At 38.8% G+C, this 21891-nt stretch overlaps 1 protein-coding gene across 1 annotated transcript in view; it reads left to right on the forward strand.

The window, feature by feature from the left end:
- LOC127969979 (pro-neuregulin-3, membrane-bound isoform) overlaps positions 1-21891 on the forward strand; it is a 334295-nt gene that overhangs the window by 148559 nt on the left and 163845 nt on the right. The window lies entirely within an intron of this gene.

Raw genomic sequence — 21891 nt, forward strand, 5'->3', positions numbered from 1 at the left:
TCACCCAATAAACTATATAGCCACACCATAGCAACCATATAGAGCACCCTAGCAACCATATATCAATATAAAGAACTTATATCACAGCTCCACAACAACACACAGGCATCATGGGTGGCTACAGGGAGCCGAGTTTTGCCACTGCAAGCACCACTCACATTTTCTTCAGGAAATGTACCTTCTAGTTAGTGGTGCTTGCCGGAGGCAAAGCATCACTATTATTATCTCACATACTTATTATTATTATTCTTCTTACTTCTTCCGTACAAAACTTCGGCGCGTAACTCGTCCCGCAGTTTTTGTCACAGACCAACGAAAAAGGCGTCAAATCGTGCGGCCTATTGAGGAGAGGTGTGCTATGACTTTTATAAGCGATCGGGCGTACGATGTTCGTACAGCGGGCGAAAAAATGGCCGAAAAACGTCCCATAGGAAATGCATTACTGAAAACTTTGACGGATTATAGCACAGAGAGGGAATTTCGTAGAAAAACGTAAATCACCACATTTGGAGAGGCTATCAGGCTGTGCGAGAACATACCCCGCAGTGGGGTATAAGTTGTACCCCTGGGGCGCAAGAGCCCCCCAAATTTGCCCCCAATACAAAGTATAGGGAGGGCTTCTCCAACTATGGGAAATTACATAGGGATTTTGTATTGAACATAACTCTGGATCACAGTGTCATAGAGACAAGGGGGTGGGCTCATTTGAATCAGGCAACCAATCAGCCTCTCAGGATCACTGTGAATCTATCAAGCCACGCCCTAGCAACCATATAGAGCGCCATAGCAACAAGCCCCATAGACTTCCATTGAAAAAGATCAAATGAATAACTTTGGATAGAAGTGTCATAGAAACATGAGGGTGGGCTCGTTTGACTCGGGCAGCAAACGGCCAATCATGTATCTCCTTCAAGACAACCTAGCCACGCCCTAGCAACCATTAAGAGCTACCTAGCAACCCACAGTATAGAGAGATATCTTAACATCTGAAAGACATAGAAGCATGGGGGTTGGTTTATATTGTCAAGCAGACTTTGAAGTATCATCATTGGAAGCTGCCAGGCCACTCCCTAGCAACCAAACACAGTACCCTAGCAACCGTTTTGCAAGATCTATATCTCTTCATCAGAACATCGTAGAGGCATGGGGGTTGGTTTATATTGGCCAGCAGCCTTTGGAGTATCACCATTGGCAGCTGCCAAGCCACTCCATAGCAACCAAACGGAGTACCCTAGCAACCGTTTTGCACGACCTATATCTCGGCATCAGAACATCGTACAGACATGGCGGTTGGATTTTTTGGCTCATGCTAGCACACTGGACTTCCAACATGCTAGTCATGCTAGCAGTGATTAGCTACATGCTAATAGTGATTAGCTAAGTGCTCAAATGGGCTAAGAACTCTATAATAACTACATAGTGACCATCTGTGACAACTACCAACCACCTAGTAACATCATAGCAACCATCCAGGGTACCCTAGCAACTGCCTAGCAACCAGCCAAAACACCCTAGCAACCGCCTAGCAACACCCTAGCAACCGCCCCAATTACCCTAGCAACCACCCCGAGTACCCTAGCAACGGCCCTAGCAACCATCATGGGGACCCTAGCAACCGCCCTAGCAACCACCCCGGGTACCCTAGCAACCACATAGCAACACCCTAGCAACCACCCCGATTACCCTAGCAACCACCCTGGGTACCTTAGCAACGGCCCTAGCAACCATCATGGGGACCCTAGCAACCGCCCTAGCAACCACCCCGGGTACCCTAGCAACCACATAGCAACACCCTAGCAACCACCCTGGGTACCTTAGCAACGGCCCTAGCAACCATCATGGGGACCCTAGCAACCGCCTTAGCAACCACCCCGGGTACCCTAGCAACCACATAGCAACCGCCCTAGCAACCACCCCGGGTACCCTAGCAACCACATAGCAACACCCTAGCAACCACCCTGATTACCCTAGCAACCACCCTGAGTACCCTAGCAACGGCCCTAGCAACCACCCTGGGTACCTTAGCAACCATCATGGTGACCCTAGCAACCGCCTTAGCAACCACCCAGGGTACCTTAGCAACCACCATAGCAACCTCATTGCAACAACCTAGCAACAGGGCGCCGAGTTTTGCCACTGCAAGCACCACTCACATTTTCTTCAGGAAATGTACCTTCTAGTGTTACTATTACTATTCGCCTTGACAAAACTTTGGCACGCTACTCCTCCCGCATTTTTTGTCACAGACCCATGAATGAGGTGTCAAATCGTGCGGGATATTGAGGAGAGGTGTGCTATGACTTTTCTAAGCAATCGGACTTACGATAATCGTACAGCGGGCGAAGAAAATGTGCGAAAATATCCCATTGACTTAACATTGGAAAAACTATCTGACATCATATCTTTGGATCAGAAAGTCATAGAGGCTTGGGAGAGGGCTCTTTTGACTCGGCCTATCAAGCAGTCCATAAGTAGTGACATAACAACTTCATATCCATGCCCTAGCAACCAATTTTAGCCCCCTAGCAACTGTTTAACTACATTTAAAAGCTATATCTCAGCAAAAATAACTATATAGAAACACTGGCTTGGGCTTTTTGCATTCAGGCTGGTAAATAATCTTTAAATATCACCCCATAAACTATATAGTCACACCATAGCGACCATATAGAGCACCCTAGCAACCATGTAGCAATATAAATCCTTCTATCTCTGCTTCAAAACATCACACAGGCATCATGGGTGGCTACAGGGCGTAGAGTTTTGCCACTGCAAGCACCACTCACATTTTCTTCAGGAAATGTACCTTCTAGTTATTCTTCTTACTTCTTCCGTACAAAACTTCGGCGCGTAACTCGTCCCGCAGTTTTTGTCACAGACCAACGAAACAGGCGTCAAATCGTGCGGCCTATTGAGGAGAGGTGTGCTATGACTTTTATAAGCGATCGGGCGTACGATGTTCGTACAGCGGGCGAAAAATCGGCCGAAAAACGTCCCATAGGAAATGCATTACAAAAAAATTTAACGGAGCATAGCTCTGAGAGAGAATTTCGCAGAAACATGTGAATCACCACATTTGGAGAGGCTATAAGGCTGTGCGAGAACATACCTCGCAGAGGGGTACAAGTTGTACCCCTGGGGCGCTAGAGACCCCCAAAGTTGCCCCATAGACATACAATGGTGCGGGATCGCCCATGAAACACTGTGTTTTTCCTACAATGGGAAATTACATAGGGATATTGTATTGAACATAACTCGGCATCACAGTGTCATAGAGACAAGGGGGTGGGCTCATTTGAATCAAGCAACCAATCAGACTCTCAGGATCATTATGAAGCTATCAAGCCACGCCCTAGCAACCATATAGAGCACCATAGCAACAAGCCCCATAGACTTCCATTGAAAAAGATCAAATGAATAACTTTGGATAGAAGTGTCATAGAAATATGAGGGTGGGCTCCTTTGACTCGAGCAGCAAACGGCCAATCACGTATCACCTTCAAGACTTCCTAGCCACGCCCTAGCAACCATTAAGAGCTACCTAGCAACCTAAATCCAAAGATAGATATCTTAACATCTGAAAGACATAGAAGCATGGGGGTTGGTTTATATTGTCAAGCAGACTTTGAAGTATCATCATTGGCAGCTGCAAGGCCACTCCCTAGCAACCAACCAGAGTACCCTAGCAACCATTTTTCAATACCAATATCTCTGCATCAGAACATTGTACAGACATGGGGGTTGGTTTAAATTGGCGAGCAGCCTTTGGAGTATCATCATTGGCAGCTGCCAAGCCATTCCATAGCAACCAAACGGATTACCCTAGCAACCGTTTTGCACGACCTATATCTCTGCATCAGAACATCGTACAGACATGGCGGTTGGATTTTTTGACTCATGCTAGCACACTGGACTTCCAACATGCTAGTCATGCTAGCAGTGATTAGCTACATGCTAATAGTGATTAGCTAAGTGCTCAAATGGGCTAAGAACTCTATAATAACTACATAGTGACCATCTGTGACAAGTACCAACCACCTAGTAACATCATAGCAACCACCCAGGAGACCATAGCAACTGCCTAGCAACAAGCCAAAACACCCTAGCAACCGCCTAGCAACACCTTAGCAACCACTCCAAGTACCGTAGCAACTGCCTAGCAACCACCCAGGTTACCATAGCAACCGCCCTGGCAACCACCCTTGGTACCCTAGCAACCACATAGCAACACCCTAGCAACCGCCCCAATTACCCTAGCAACCACCCTGGGTACCTTAGCAACGGCCCTAGCAACCATCATGGGGACCCTAGCAACCGCCCTAGCAACCACCCCGGGTACCCTAGCAACCACATACCAACACCCTAGCAACCACCCCGATTACCCTAGCAACCACCCTGAGTACCCTAGCAACGGCCCTAGCAACCATCATGGGGACCCTAGCAACTGCCGTAGCAACCACCCCGGGTACCCTAGCAACCACATTACAACACCCTAGCAACCACCCCGATTACCCTAGCAACCACCCTGGGTAACCTAGCAACGACCCTAGCAACCATCATGGGGACCCTAGCAACCGCCCTAGCAACCACCCAGAGTACCCTAGCAACCACATAGCAACACCCTAGCAACCTACCCGTTTACCCTAGCAACCACCCTGTGTACCTTAGCAATGGCCCTAGCAACCATTACGGGGACCCTAGCAACCACCCTTGGTACCTTAGCAACCATCATGTGGACCCTAGCAACCACCCAGGGTACCCTAGTAACCACAATAGCAACCTCATTGCAACACCCTAGCAACAGAGGGGCGAGTTTTGCCACTGCAAGCACCACTCACATTTTCTTCAGGAAATGTACCTTCTAGTATTATTATTATTATTGTGGTTGTGCTGAAGAGTCTTGACCATTCAAGAAAATATATATATTGTCCTGATGTAGGTTATTTCTTGTTTTCTTGTTGGGGGGGGGGGGGGGGGGGGCATCCTAATTTCAGTTGTACCTCCACAGTGCAATGACAATAAAGGTTATGCTATGCTATGCTATTACATATTTACATATAACCTAAATGCTGCTCATAAATTATCCACAGGGACAATAACTTAAATAATATATTGTTTAGCTGCTTCTCAGAAAAAGCCCTGCCTCCTTTGAGTAGATTTGACAATCTACCCATCACCTTTCCTTTGACCCCGATCCATATATTCCTCCACATAAATCTCATCTCATTTGTCTGTGACCATTCACCCGACTTACATCTCACAAACAGAGTAAATGACTCTGCAGTGTCTCCCTGCCACTCAAGGCAAATCTGTCAACCTGTGAGAACAGTCACTAACCTGTTTCCACTCTAATCAGGAGTGAGCTTTTGGTGAATGACATCTAACAAAAAAAAGGATGGAGAGATAGAAAGAGTGCACCGTATGTCTACAGAATTCCATGAGAGACAGTGGCTATGTTTACATGGACACTTTTTGTTTTAATCAGATTGAAATAATTCTGATTAATGAAACCGAATGTATTATTTACAGGAACGCTAAATCAAGTGATCGGGTGGATGTGTGCATTTATATGTTGCAAGCTTCAGTATCGGATTTGATATTTTGACATTTGCTCACTGCATGACTACACAGGATTTGCTGCTGTTTGCACATACTATTCTCCTGCCATTGCTTTTTTTCTTCGTTTTAAATAGCAGACTTTATATTTATATATTTTGGGTCCTAATTAGGAGCTTTGTGACATGCTGCCGTTATCTATCAAGCAGTAAAATTGCGGATTCCAGGCTGGGAGGATGAGAGCATAAAGTGAGGACTGATGGGATGTGGTTCTGCTCCACTTCACTGATGATGAGTGGAAGGAGAACTTTAGAATAACATGACAGTCATTTATGACACTTCATTTTACAAAAACAACGGCTCATTGCACGCGTCATGCATCATTACGCCATTTCTACTTCATTGCACATGCACAGTACTTTCAAGCCTCAGTCTGCAGTCCGATCAAGTGTTGACATGTCATCTCGATCGGATTAGAAAAAGTCTGCACCACCCCTTTCCAATCCGATCGAAATTTCATTTGGATCAAGCTCAGTCGGATCAATTATCGTGTTTACATGAAGGCTTTTCCGTCCGATTGAGCCATCAGTCCAATTACTAACGGATTGATTATTTGTGATAAGCTGCTGGCTCCCATCCTCCAAAGTATCAGCCATCATTCACTGCACTGACTTTTCAGCTCAAGCAATAGCCAAATGACTTCACATGAGCAAAGCTTGTGGTAAGGATGGTAAGAACCATTTTCTTTTTTGTGTGTGTGTTATAGTATCTTTCTTTTATTTCCACACACATTCACTCTATACTCACTATATGGACTTTAAGCAGCAGCAAGTGGAAAGACCATTATTCATGTTGGTTTAGCAGTATCTCAGGGGTGAAAAGTAGCAGATGTAGAGGAGTAGCGTGCAGAAAGAGCTTGGGAACCTTCACGCAAGGATGACACATGAGAGAGGGTGCAGTTGACAAACTGTGGGAGAACATAACCTTAATGTGGGATCGTGGGTGTATGTTTGAGGGGGATGTGACTGTGTACAGTAGTGGTTCAATGTTTCTTCTGTGAGCCTTTGTATTGATCTGTGCACTTCTATATCTATGGAGAGGATGTTTTTTTTTTCAGTGCTGCTGAGAAAGACAAGAGGTCTACAAGAGCTCTAACTCTCTCTCTCTCTCGGCACATGGTGTCAAGACATGGCCTATCTGAAATTTTATACGTTATTAGATCTGTGTCTCAGAGCAGTGGCTCTGTCTAGAAGCGTTTACCTTTTGAGTTGAATTGTATAGACAAATCAGTGCTATGGATATTGTATATAGGGTAACCCAGAGGTTGCACTGCAGATAATCATCATCCGTCACTTTGACGGGCTGGGTTGTACATTTACTGTCATGCTCGTGTTTTTATCTGTTGTTCTTCCCACCAATAATTCCCATTGTTTTTTCCCTTGAATATCATATATTGCATTGTTATTAAATGTGTTTGAAAAGAAGGTTGTATTTATTTGATTAAAAAAATACAGTAAAAACGGTAATATTGTGAAATATTTTTTCACTTACATGGTGATTTGTCGCCATGGTCTCCAATGAATGTAAAATATTTTAAGAATAAAAGAAAAGACACAATAACAATAAGTCATATGAAATATAGTGTACTAATGTTCTGAGGGCAAAGGGTCACAGCCAATATAACACTCATCAGCCCTGCCCTTCAATAACTTACAAATATCTTGATATAAGTACTGTGAGTCATACCCAGCTAGAGTTCTTTTCAAAGACAAACAACAATCCTAATATTAAGGGGCACATTGCCTATTGGGACATCTTTACCTGCTCAACATGCTTTAAATAAGCCTAATTAGCTTTCCAAGGCAGGTTTGCCTGCTGAGTCCATGTATAGACGCTTTGCACTTCTGCTTTAGACTATGCCTACATTACCACACATTGAGGCCAGGCATCCTGCTGAGATTCTAGAGAAAGGTTTGATTTTCATTTTGCCTTCATTGAATGAACAAGAATGATGGAGGCTACCTTGGAATCACACCAAGCTTTGCTGATGTGGCTCTTCATTGAGATAAAAAACAATAAAACAATAAGAAACACTATTTCGTCCATAGCTGGCAAAGCTGCTTTACATACTGTATTAGAAATTAGAATTATTTCTGAAGGATCATTTGACAATGAAGACTTGAGTAATGGCTGCTGAAAATTCTGCTTTGCCATCTCACGAATAAACAGCATTTTAAAATGTATCAAAATAAGTAATTATTTATAGTAATAATATTTCACGTTAGCACTGTTTTTGTTGTATGGATTAAGTGTACGCTTTTGACATCTTACAGAACCATAAAAAAGTCGACCAGTAGTGCGTGTTTTTATATTTACTTTTTTTTTTTTTTTTTTTTCAACGTTGACACTGGAGAAAGAATATACATATTCAAATTTGATTATATATTCCTCTAAGCCACGTATACTCGTAACTGAGCCTTTCTAATACTAAAATCCCACTCTCTGAAATCCAATCTCTGCTGCTATGGACTGATCATTTTGTTTTGTAGTTTTTTTTTTCTTTTTTCAAAGAAAAAATACAGTAAGTCTTGATTATCTGAAAAATGGGCAAGACTGCTAAATTAGATAAGTTAATGGTCCTTTCTCTGAGTTTGGTGGAACGCCCGAGGACAGTCTTAAAGGTTTACCTGTGAGAGCGAGAAAGAGAAAAATATGTGTGGCTATTGCCTGTGATCAGGAGAACGTCAAGCACTCTGGGATGTGCGACTCCTGGCTCAGCGGTGGAATAATATTAATGATTTATGGGCAATTACATTAGAGTGAATGAAAAACAGAACAGAAAGTTCAGTGGAGAAAATCACATCAACCCACTCCTCTCGCTCTCTTCTTATCTTTCTCGCTCTGCTGCTTATCTCTCTCCATGTCTCTATCACTCGTTTTCTCCCTCACTATCTCTATTTCTCTCGCTGTCGTTCACTCCGCTGTCTCTCTCTTTAATCCCTTACTTCCTTGTCATCCCCCCTTTGCTTTCAAGTCATATTTGCCATCTTCTCTCACCTCATTTAAGTTTGTTTTGCTCTGGAATCAGTGCTGTAAGTTAATATCGTTTTCCTGTTGCTGTCCCAACGGATTTTTCTGGTGTACTTTTAATTCAAATCTGGGAGAGTGAATACAGGGTTTGTGAGTCTCCCATACGGCAAGAGATCCTGCCCCTCATTGTGGATGAATATAAATTTGCCTGTTGTTGTCATCAGCAATGGAGTCTGTTTATATCATGAGCCGTTTATACTATTGCAGAGTGGAGATTATGACTGAATTTTTCATCCCTGTCTTTTCTTTTTTTCTTCTCTTTTTTTTCTCTCTCTGAATAGCATTTTCTATTGGAACTGAGAGAAAAGACTATATTAAATTACAGATAATGGGGAGACCATCAGTAGAACATTTGTTCTGATTAATGACTGAAAAAGCAAATGGGTGAAAAATATCTCCAACTCAAGATCAAACTGCGGCACATCCATGTCTACCGCTGAAAACCAGTCAATATCTTTTCCCCACGCCAATAGCACTTTATGAATTATGGCAGAGGATATCTCATCACTGTGCAAATTTCTTTGCCTGGCTTCCCTCCAAGTCCGCAATTAGTCTGTGTTTTCCTGCAGCTTGCGGGCCCGCAATACTTAGTCATTGATCAGTGCTTGGATAGCTGCCCGGCGTGGTGCCATGGTGAAAGCCTGCGAGCGGAGTGTGGCTTGGTAATGTCCAGTTTCTTATTACTGGAAGGACAGACAGCATGTTTGAATATGATTGACAATCATCTCCAGACCCTGCTGTCACATTTTCTCCTGTGAGGTGATCACTAGAAATGTGTTTAGCACATGTGTGATTAAAGTGGCTTCATTCAGCTTGGTCTGTGAACTAACTATCCCATGCAGAAAGACAAAATTGGAAAATTTACCTCAAAGGGGGGACAACAATATTGCTATGTCCTCCAATGTCACCAGCTGCAAAACTGCTGTTTGGCTTGGTAAATCACAGATGTTTCCATTATGGTTATTTTGCCTTTCAGATTTTGTCAAGTTTTTATCATTATTCTAGCTGATTGAATCTTTTGGGATCAATTTGTTCATGCTAAAGGCTTTTTTTTTTTGTACGACAAATATACATTTTACAGTTGGTAATGTGAGTTTCTGTGTTCCTTTAATTAACCTTACTGATTGTTGCAAGTACAATGTTTTTCTTCTTAGCATTTTTTTTTATTTGTATTTTTTCCTTTACTGTGTTATGCACTGTTGGGGTCATTGTCAATCCATAATTTGATTTCCCTTATGTACTAAACCTCAGGAGAGACTTATGATTTATTTTCCAATAATCTTTCTTAAGATCTGCATGACATTTTTAGTGAGAGTATTATACTTCATACTGATATAGTAACATATGGCTCAGTAGCATCTTTACCTTTTTTCTTTTGCTGTGATTACATATGCATTTGGTGTCTGTGGCTGACTAATACATTATGCCTGTTCTACAGATAGCGGCTGTGCAGTAACAGTCCTGTTTTACAGCAGCCTGCTGCCATGTTTGACACTTTAGCGGCAAGTCTGATATTTCCGCGCCTCGATTTTCAACCAGACATCACCCTGATGTATTGGGCTGACCTTTCTGCCTGCAAAACTCAAATTGGCTCGCCTTGTCTCCTCGTTCGAATGAGATAAACAAAGTCTTTGTTTTTAGAAGCAGCTCATGATAAGCATTTCTAGTCTGTTGTAGTTGGTTGTTTTTATTTTTATATATTTTTTGGCTCTGCACACATTAGGAGAGAGATAAACACCGGCAATATATTCTCACATTACCACAAAATCGCTAAAATGAGTAACATTGCACAAGTTGGAATTGTGGGAAATTTACTTTGCTGCAATATACTCAATGTTAAGGATCAGTGTGCATTAGCCTTCAAAGTATTGTAACACAATAAGTGGTTGCCTTTGGTTTGTCTGTAAAAGAATAAGGATTTCTTATTAAGAAATCCTACAAACTTCATTTAACATAAGCATATTCCATGAAAAAGTACAGAGTTTGTGTATGGTACAGTATGTGGGTGGTACAATGCGTTCCTGTTCTCACAAAATCAAGAAAACATAACTATTGGAGGAAACAAATTGTTTTCAATTAAAGAGCCGTCTTAGATGGTGAAAGTGTGTTTAAGGAATAATTCACAAAAAAATAGACATTCTGTCAAAATTTACCCAACCCTTTGCTGTTCCAAACCAGATGTGTTTTTGGACCCCATTGAATTTCATTGTATAGACAACAACATTCTTATATATATATATATATATATATATATATATATATATATATATATATATATATATATATATATATATATATATATATATACTGTATATATATTGTGTTCCACAGAAGAAATTAAGTGATATAGGATAAACAACATAAAATGAGTAAATAATGGCAGAATTTTCCGTTACTTCTTAGCTTTTCCTTTACCGGTGTTAGAAAGTGACTGAAGAGTGATAGAGATCTATGTGTAGGTGTTAAGCTACTCTTTTGGAGCCGCCGTAAAGGGTGGACAGCTGATGGTATGGATGGAAATGGGGTAGAAACCTAACCTAATGGCTTATCACAAAGGCTATCCCCCATGACAACTTATTGATGGACTCTATTTGGTCTTAAATGGCAACTCTGCCCCTTTTACTAGGGAGTGATTGAGAGACTGGAAAAAGAGAGAGAGAGTGAGGAAAAGAGGGGGCAAGGGAAAGAGTGATGAAATGAAGGAGATAAAGATGGAAATGAACTGTGCGGTGGAGATTCTGACCACTCAAGTGATTCTTCTGAGCCAGGTCGCTCTTATTGAATCCCCCAGAGATACATTTCTATGCTATATAGATTGCTCTCTCTGCAACTGCAGATGTCACATGCTTAAGAAATGTATAATGACTTTTTGTATTTAGTTTTTTTATGAATTTGAAGCCTTCTATTGGTTTGCATTGGGGAATTACCAGTCGCCCTCTAATTAATCCTGAACAATGCTGGGTTAGTGAGCCATGCACACCCAGTCCAGAAATCTAAATGAGACCAGCAAAGGTTAACAAGCTGATAGCTCATTAATGTAAAGCCCTTTTGTTTATTCATGGACAATAATAGCTGATAATCATAGATAAGGATGTGCCATCTACACTGTGAGCGGCTTTGATGCAAGCGTTTGCTAATAGGTTGGTAATTTTAAGATTACACAATCGAGAAGATCTGTTGATTGGATATCTAAGTTACCTGGACATTTACACTGATACTACTCTATATGAGAAAATACATTGTACTGTACAAAACAAATTTGATGTCAAATATACTCAAATTGCTGTTTTCTGGAAAGTGTTTAAATAATGTTTAAAAAAAAAAATAAGTAAAACTTTTGTATTTGTTCGTAAAATGTGTGTCAGGTAGTATACATTGTACGTTTTAAATACCAAAATGTATAACTGTACATTTTTATTAAACTTCACTGCAAATGTAGGTTTACATTATTTAAATGTACATGTTTTCTGTAAAACATTTTCTACAAAATGCAGTTCTACCAGAAAGACTCGGAGAAGATATTGAAACAATTCATACATTTATTTATGACCCAGCAAGCTGTATGTTTGTATTTGGCGTAGGCCCCATTCGTAAATAGCTGTCCGAGGGTACGGATTCAGTATTTCCTGCCTGAAGATGAAGGCAGGGGCGCAGCCGACCCCCGTGACGTTTTAGGAGGGACCATCCTGGTGGTGGTGGGGTGGTTGGAGGGGAAGAACATCCTGTGGTGGTAAGGGAGATGGAGAGAAGATGTTTGTTATTGTTGAGGGAGGAGCCAATCTTGGTGGTGGAGGGGTGGGTGGTGGCGAGTGACGTGTTCAGCATCTGCAAACTCAGACAAGTGTAAGCACAGGTTCTTTTATACTTCTATTATTAGAACGTGATTGGACGATTGAAAAGGTAATAGGTGACGCTAACAATTGAGTCTTCCTGGCAGAACTTATGCTAAAGCTTCCATTTCCTTTTTTTCAATTCTTTTTTTGTACAATATAGTCTAATAAAAAGGTATTTTTTTTATATAAACTAAGTAATGATTTGGCCTTCTGTTGTTTTATTACAATATATAGACTATATACGATGTGATTTTTGTTGCAATTTTAAAGTCCAAAGCAGATTGGTGTAGTTTTGTTGTGTGCTAACATTAAATTAGCTAACCTAATCATGCATATTGTTGTGAACTGTAAAACATACAGGCCTCAATATTAAAGTTTTAGTCAAATTATAATTGAATGGTGTAATCCCAAAAGAAAAACGAGTTAGGAAATTCCACCTACATCGGGAAAATAATAATAATAATAAATAAATAATAATAATAATTTCCTGCAGTGCTGCACAGTTCACACCAACCGTCATCATGGAGCATGCAAGATATTCATGGTCTCCTCTGCCTGTCGGCACTGTAGTCCTGCTAAGCTAGCTCATTAGTATGTGCATGACACGTTAATGAGAGTCTGTTTCCGGGCGACCACACACTAATACTCATGAATATTTAACTGGAGGAGCGGGAAGATTATACAGAAGGAAGAAAAAATGAACAGAGAGGAAAAAATATCCAAATCTCACTAAGCTCGGAACCGTGAGAGGTTTGAAGAGATGATGTGAAGCAGATGCACAAAATAGCAGAAAATAATCAGAAGCTGAAAGAGAGAAATCATTTTTGAAAAGCTGTTAAAATGAAATACGTGACTTTGTGGAAGGAATATGAAAATGGATGGTAGTAAAGAGGAATAGAAATAGCAAGCAAGATGAGTGGCAAGGTCTAATCTGGGAAGAGGCTATCAAGGGGCCTATGGAGGCCGTGGGGGAAAAACTGCAGGACAGGTAACTTGGGGACTTTAGATTTTATTAGTAGACCTAAGAGAGGGCTTTAGAGGACTGTCTCCTTCATTTTTTTGCCCTTCCACCATCCTCAGAGCCATTCTACTTGGCTTTTCGCAGCAAGCGTCCTCCCATAGAGATGGATTGAAACATTTCCGCTAATAGCATCTCCACTGTCTGAAAGTAGAATTAATCTTCACTCTTCCAGAATAAAATCACACCCCTTCTCTCATCTTTATTTCTTTCTTCTTCTCTTTGAACCTTTTACTCACCTTCCACGTCTCTCGATCCTGAGTATTTTCTCTTTTTCGCCGCACTTCCACATTCACTCATGCCGCTCTCATTCTATCAAAGTTTTCAGACTATCCAGCTGAAGAGGTTTGTGAACTTTCAAACTTGAAGATGGTCATGCTTTAAACTGAAAATGTGAAATGTTCAGTGGAACGATGGCAAAACTATAGCCTTTAAAACGTTTTGTCTGTTAGCTTCTAAAATAATTAAATTAATAAAAATATATTTAAGACTAGAATAGAATAATGGTTAAATTGAATTGCAAATTGCATGTTTGTTATTATTTGAATAAAAGAAAGAAGAGAACATAGTAGAATAGAATTGTAAACAAAAAAAGCAATGCAATGATTTTGTCCCCCTGATCATGAAGGGAAAGCCTAATCCTTTATTTAATTTAATTTTATTTTACAGTTGATTATAATGAGTGCTCAGGGATTCAGTGATTGTGTCCTCTGCTGGTAGGCTGGTGTAAGGACAGATATGGCAAGTGACAGCAGTTAATGTTCAGTGAACATTATGACCTTCTAATAGTGTCTTGCAGCAACAGCAGTTAACAGAGAGACACATGCAGGAAGAAAAATACATAGCTGTCTGGTTCTCTTATTTAATAGTAAACAGATCTGAGCTTAAATCATAACATGTGCATGTGTAGAGGTTTAATAAAGTTGGCAGTGCTGCTTCTCTGAGTTTAAGTTTGTATATTTCATAAGGCAAGAGCATTCTAAATCCAGTTATGTTTCTGCATGCAAATGATAACAGATATGTTAAATCGACACAAGAAACTATAAATAATAATAATAAAAATAAATCAGCTAGATTCCAATTCCTTATGCGCCTTCCATTTCTCAGATGAAAAGAAGATGATATAGATGAAGATAGATAAAGAAGCTTCCTATTTGTTAAAATAATAATAATAATAATAATAATAATAATAATAATAATAATAATAATAATAATAATAATAATAATAACAATAATAATAATAATAATAATAATAATAATAATAATAATAATAATCTTGTTCATGGCATTGTTTTTTCTTTCTTTTTTCTTTTTTTTTTTTCCTTTTTTTTAAAGATTTTAAAAATTGGCCATTCTGACCTGGCTGGCATGTTTTCCAATTGTTTCACCTTTACCTCACCTTCCTTTCAAGGCTTTTACCTCTCCACTCTCTGCATTTTTCTCTCTTGCAAGGACATTTCTTGTGGCTTATGTGCATCCAGAACATCCCATTTTTAAGTTGTTTGATACTGACCTGCTTCTAAGTGTGTAGACTGATGTTGTCATTTGTAAACACATCATTCATGACTCTATACCAAGATTTAAGCATCATTTATTAGCAAATTGTGGGTAACATTTATACTAATAGCACCTCTCAAACATTCATTTGAGCTGCATCAGTTTGAACAGCCTCCAGTCATTGATTGAGGTGTTGGCACCTTCCTGAGGTAGTCATTAAGCGATTTCTCCATTGAAAGCATTTGATATGTGTGCTTTTGTCTTTCCTCTATCTAGATTTATCCTCCTTTTCTTTATCTAGTAACTGATACAACCCACCCGTGATGCTCATTGTCATCATTATGAGTGATTTATAGACTGAGATTTTTCATCTTCTCTGTAGACTTATTGTTCTTATTTCAATGGTTCAACAATCTCAGCTCCAGCTGCAGATTTCTTTTTGTATTTATTATGTAACAGATGCAACAGGAATTCTTTCTTGCTGCCAAATATAACAGTACAAGAATAAACTCTCTAGGCCAATAATAATACATACTCTACAAGACAACTCCTAGGAATCTGAATGATAGATTGTAAAGGTTTTTTTTTTTTTAAAGGATGGTTTTACTCTTCATAGATTGGCCATGCCCTATCAATCGTGTAGATGAGGGGGCGGAGCAAACCATTTCTGCTTGACAATTGCTTAAGTCATTAGTATTGGTGCAGTCACCAAGGAAACCCATCAGTATCACAGCAGCAGCAGGTATATGAAGCCATTACCACAAGAGCCAGTGAAATAGGGTTGAATGTGTCCATATGGAAATATGGACAATATAAGTTTGAACGTGGGTGTGTTTATATAGGTTAAAAATAGAGAGACTGTGCAAAATGTTTGATGTTACAGTGTTTAACAAAGTCATTCATTTATTCAGCTCAATTGTCTGTAATACTGTACACTTCAATTAAAAATTTTTGGATCAGTGAAATTATTTTAAAGAAATAAATACTTATACTATATTCATTAAGGATGCATTAGGTTGATTTAGAGTAACTCATTTCTATTTCAAATAAATGCTATTCTTTTGAACTTCACTGTATCACTGTTTCAAATATATATATTAAGCAGCACAATTGATAAAAATAATACAATTTTTTCTTCTGCAGCAAATCAGGTTATTACAATGATTTCTGTGTAATGCCGAGGACTGGAGTAATGGTGCTACAAATTCTGCTTTGCCCTCATAGAAATAAACTGCATTTTAAAATATATTCAAATAAAATAATAAATAGCAAACTTTTCAAAATTGTAATAACATTTAAAATATTATAATGTTTACTGTATTTATTATCAATGCAGCCTTAGTGAGCTTAAAAAATATATATAATTATAATAATAATAATAATTCTTACAGACACCAAACTGCTTTATTTGATATTAATGGGATTTTTTAAAGTCAGATTACAGAACTTCACATATTCTGGATGGTGCACTGTTATTCTGTATATCACATTCAAACCCATTTCTATATATTAACATGTACTAAAAAGTTCCTAAAGGGGGGCATGTTACCACATCAAATGACTTGTTGTAAGACTGCCTAAGTTTGTCTGTAATTGCCTTTCACAAGGCACTGTGTAAATACGGCACTTGTGGGGGGAAAACATAACATCCTGTTGGGCATAGTTAACCAATGATTGAGTACTTGAACTAGAAATGTAATTTATGTAGAACGAACAATATCTGAGCCAAAGGCAAAAGCTAAATCTGAGATTTGAACGACAAGCTAATGGTCACAGTTTGTAAAGCACATTTCTTGCAGTCTCGCAAATGATGCAGCTCATATTGGGGGCCTGTGAGGATCGTATCAAAAAGACCTGGAGAGCTTTAGGAGTGATTGACATACCAGCTGCATGGTGCAGTCAGGCAGTCAGAACATGGAGCATCATGCTCATTTCGCTGTCTCTGTGAAGGTGGAGAAGAGACACACATACACACTTTGTGACTTATCAAGCCACATTGCTGTGACAGGCTCTGACATGTGTCTCTCCCCTGAAGCTCATTCAAACTGACCATTTACCCTGTCTGCCTCAGCACCGCGGTCATCACATTTAGCTTATGTCCCATGCTGATATCTGGCTATTGCATTCTGACTAGCTAAAGGTGGGCTTTTCATCTACAGTTCTCACTCAAGTGAGTAGTCTGTGTGAGCCATTTAAGTGATGCAGAACATTGCAAATGCAAGGTAACTTAGGCTATTGTTTTGCATTTGTCGGTTTCTAAAAGTCCTTTTCTGGGCTATGATTCAGTGCTGACTAAATAGCTGAAAGCTTTTTGGTGTTAAATGTATTTACAGTGCCTTTTGAATATTTTAACATTTGGTGATAAAAAATATAGTAAAGACAGTATTATTCTTTTCTATTTTACTATATCTTAAAATGTCATTTTTTTCTTTGATGGCACAGCATATTATTCAAATTTTCTGATTTGGTGCTTAAGGAACATTTTTATTCTATCTTTTTATTATTATCGCTGTTGAAAGCAGTTGTGCTACTGAAATATTTTGTGCATACATTCTTCTTCAAGTTTTTATTTTGAGAAAAAAAAATATATTTTAACATTATAAATCTCTTTACTATCACATTTGTAATTTGCTGAATTATTCGGTCAAGAGCAATGGGGGATAACAAGGTCACTTCAAGAGACAATGCATAGATCAAATATAATGATACATTTCTGATTTCTTTCTCTAGTATTTCAGTTCACTTAAAAAAAAAAATAACCAACTGTTTTCGTGGATACATTTGAAATACTTTTGTATATAATTTGTGTGTTCAAGTGCAAAAAGATGCGGAAAGAAACGCAGTATGGGGCTTGCACATTGTCTGAGACGTGATGACGGAAATGATCAACTTTTGGGATGAGCAGTGGCCCGATCGGGACAGTTACAAAACCGTCAACTCTACTGAATGACTTTCACATCGGCACCGGGCCATCAGGCTTATTAAACCCTGGTAAAAAATAAATAAAACAACCACCTAAAATAAAATAACTTAGACATTAAAACCACATTACATTTTGAATCCAGAATGTTCAATGTCTTCTCAGATTTTTGAAACCAACTGTATCTGTCCTTTTCTTTAAGTTTTCTAAAAAAAAATCCCCATTTCACTAATTTTATCTATGTTCCTCTGTCTTTTGCACATTTTCACACATGCATGTACTGTTTAGTTAATGAAAAGGTGTCTGCTTGTTCTCTGTGGAGCTGTATCCTTGGAAAGACAGCGTGAGACGCAACGGTGTTAACACCACATTTCTAGGGGCAAATATGCAGAATAAATAAAAGATTTGTATTAAATGTGGTTGCTACGATGTTTGTATTATGTTGTGAGTGTGGTTTCTGGAAGGTTGTTTACTGACCATGGTCTTTTTGATATTCTGGTAACATACTGTAGATGTTTTGTCTGCTCGCTTTAGCGAGCACCACTAATCACTTTCAAACGTTCGTTTCGGTTTTTGCGACAGCTCATGAGATGACGGCACACGTTTACAAAGTAAATAGCTTCAGTGATTATAATGGGAGCACTTATCCTGACACGCTCCTAGTTTTGTCGCCTCATGCCACTCGCTTAAAGTGACACAATATTACAGCACTGAGCACTAATCAACTTTCCACCACAATTTATCAAAACATGAGGAGACTTCCATCCAATATTTACTCGCAACATACAAGGAGTTCAGTGATAACTGGAGAAAAACTTGTTAATGTTTCCATTCGTCTCAATGACAGTATTTAACAATATACTGTAACTATTGTGATATAGGCCTGATGACTTTGCTGTAATGTGTATTAGTGTTTTTTTTTTTTTTGAGTAATTTTTGCTAACATGCATATTCCAGATAAAAAGTTAATCTGTTGAGGGGACTGTATTTTTATTTTTCATTATATAATACTTGCCAAATAGTGGCTTAGCACTGAAATAGTCCGCTTTACATTTTTACATAAAAAAAAAATGCACTTATTACTTGCACTACTGTCTCTACAATTCAGAATAATGATATGATCCATTTGCACACTGGAATATTGGAAATGATGTTCATATGTTCCTAGTTTTTGCTTATAGTGTACATACACTTATTACATAATCCATCTGCATAGTATGTTCATAGTACACCTATCTGTATCACGCTGATAGTATTTAAAATCTGTAAATTATGTCCATAGTACTGCCTTATCTGTATATTTATTGTACATTTGTAACATACTGTAGACACTGTATATCCTGTATTTGCTTATTGCACTTCTGGTTAGATGCTAACTGCATTTTGTGGCCCTGTACCTTACATGTGCAATGACAATAAAGTTGAATCTAATCTAATCTAATCTAATCTAATCTAATCTAATCTAATCTATTCGTTATTACGATTTTAAGTTACTTGATTCAACACTATTGCATTTTGAACAGAGATTTACATTTTGCCGTGCCATTTTCTGTATCTCTAGCTTCAGTGAGCACCACATAAACACGAAGAACCAAAAACACTGTAAACTGTTTTTACACCAAAAAGCGCACACACATTTGGTCAGTATTGAATTGTTACAGATAAACAACAATAGTCCTCACTTCTTATGGTCACGATTCAGCCCTGTATTTGTTCTTTGTGTATCCTTGCTAAGAAAAGCTTCAAATGTGACCTGAAAATGGAAATATATGTACATACAATTTTGTTTTTATACAGCATTTACATAATCCCACCTCCTCCCAGTTATCTGTTTCTCTGTCACCTTTAACGTGTAAGGTAGAGCAGCTGTTTCTATACATCACTTGAGTCATATGCTTCCATCTCCTGCTGAGTGCTTTGAAAGCTGTCATTATGAACTTGCTGCCAGAGTAGAGGTTCTAGTCATTGACTAAAAGTGAACATTAGCTGGCCTTCCACCTCCTAACGGTTCTGTGTTTACAGAGATTGAGTTGTGGAACAGAAACACCACTTGATAGATCCCCATGACCTGAAAGTGCAGGAGAAATGAAGCGGTGGTTCGGATGGGTGAGCATCTGTATCTAACAAGCAATCTGAAGATTCAGGTCTTAGTCCTTAAATGACTTCACGCTTTTCATACAACTGTAAAAAATTGTAGGGGCAGTAAGATTTTTTGTTGTTGTTGTTTTTAGGGTTGGGTTGATAGATTCCATGCCTTTCTGAATATGGATTAATGCTTCAGGAACACCCCCTAACTCACCATGCCCGCCCCCGATGTCCATCGTGATGTTTCACTGTAGATATTGTCCAATGGCATTTTTCTAGATATCGCCCAACTATAGCTGTTTTTGTCTAATGCTCACTATGGTTGCATTTGTATAAATATTATTACTATTTAAAATAATTATAACATGTTATTCATTCCTGTGATGGCAATGCTGAATTTTCATCATCATTAAATTAAATGATTAAGTGAAAACTAACATGTCAGAAATCATTCTAATATGATGATTTGGTGCTCAGGAAGCATTTCTTGTTGTTATCAAAGTTGAAAATAATAATACAAAAAAATGCTACTTAATATCTCTGTGAAAACTGTGATAAAGGATGCTTTAATTAATAGAAACTTATTAAAAATAATTTATTTGAAATCATTTTCAAATGTAATGTATCCTTGCAGAATAAAATAGGCTATTAATTTATCTCTAAATGCTTTAGTTTCTCCATTTCATTAAACAGTCTTGAATGGAACAACACAGGAATGAAACAAGACGCATAGTGTAAAATACCTGTATTTGTTAATGGGATATATGACATGACTGTCTTTTGTCCCATCTATTAATTTATTTATTCAAAAGACATTAAAAATACAATTTATACATTACAAATTGAATGCACCTCTTCTATGATGACTATGTTTTAATTGACTTAGTTTATTTGGTATCTCCTTATTTTCGGACCCTCTTATATACCTTTGACCTTTCAGTTGGTTTCTTAATTTGTTACACAATAATATAATTTATTAATGATATTTTCTTCACCTGTTGTTGATTTTGAACAGCTGGTGGGCATGTGTGGTACTGTATATAGTTGGATGGGAGGAAATATGACGCACGTTCTTTCTCATTTCTGTAGTTACCGCTGTTGTACTCTGAACCGTAGGATAAACAAGTCATTAACTGCGATAAACTACATCTACATTTAAAATGCAAGGTTCATTAATAAAACATCACTTTCTAAAAACAATCCGTAAGACAGTATAATATCCTATGGCTAAAAAGTGTTTGTTTGCTGATTTTATTCACAGGAACAGAAAGTGACAGTAGGACAAACTATGACCAGAAGGTAGAGAGGATGTTACGGTCTTATTTTGTTGGTTCACATTGAATCCCATGACCACCCTCTACATGCGAGCAGTTTGTTTAATTAGTTTGCCAAACAAGCGTACACCATTTCAACGGCTGCTATGTTGGGGCAGGTCAAGCTAAGTAAGCAGAATGTGGGCGTCATTAGTGCAAATGATCCTTCATGCATACAGATCTTGCGGCAATTCTCAATCTTAATGACTTGCATTGGTATCAAGCAGACATGGCTAACTATGGCCTCTTTGGCCTTTATCATGCCTAGTGACCTCTTCAGTCAAACAAAAAATTCCCTGCTACAGTGCCATGGGACAGTGCTGTAATAATGACAAATGCACACTGGCAATTTGAATCGATTAAACCGTGTTGATGTTTGACGGCCATAAAAGCCATCTAACTGGTGAACTGTGTCTCCTTCTTGTTTCGCTCAATCTGTTTCATCTGAGTTGGTGTGCTGAGTGGACGACTGCATTTGTTTGTCGGCTGTCATTGAAACTGCTAAGCTCTCAGCATGGGTTATAAAGAGCTCAAGCTTTACCTTCACGCTACAATAGCCGTACATCTCAGCGGCGTGTT

Source organism: Carassius gibelio, chromosome B13, assembly GCF_023724105.1.
Source record: "Carassius gibelio isolate Cgi1373 ecotype wild population from Czech Republic chromosome B13, carGib1.2-hapl.c, whole genome shotgun sequence".
In the NCBI taxonomy this organism is placed as follows: domain Eukaryota; kingdom Metazoa; phylum Chordata; class Actinopteri; order Cypriniformes; family Cyprinidae; genus Carassius; species Carassius gibelio.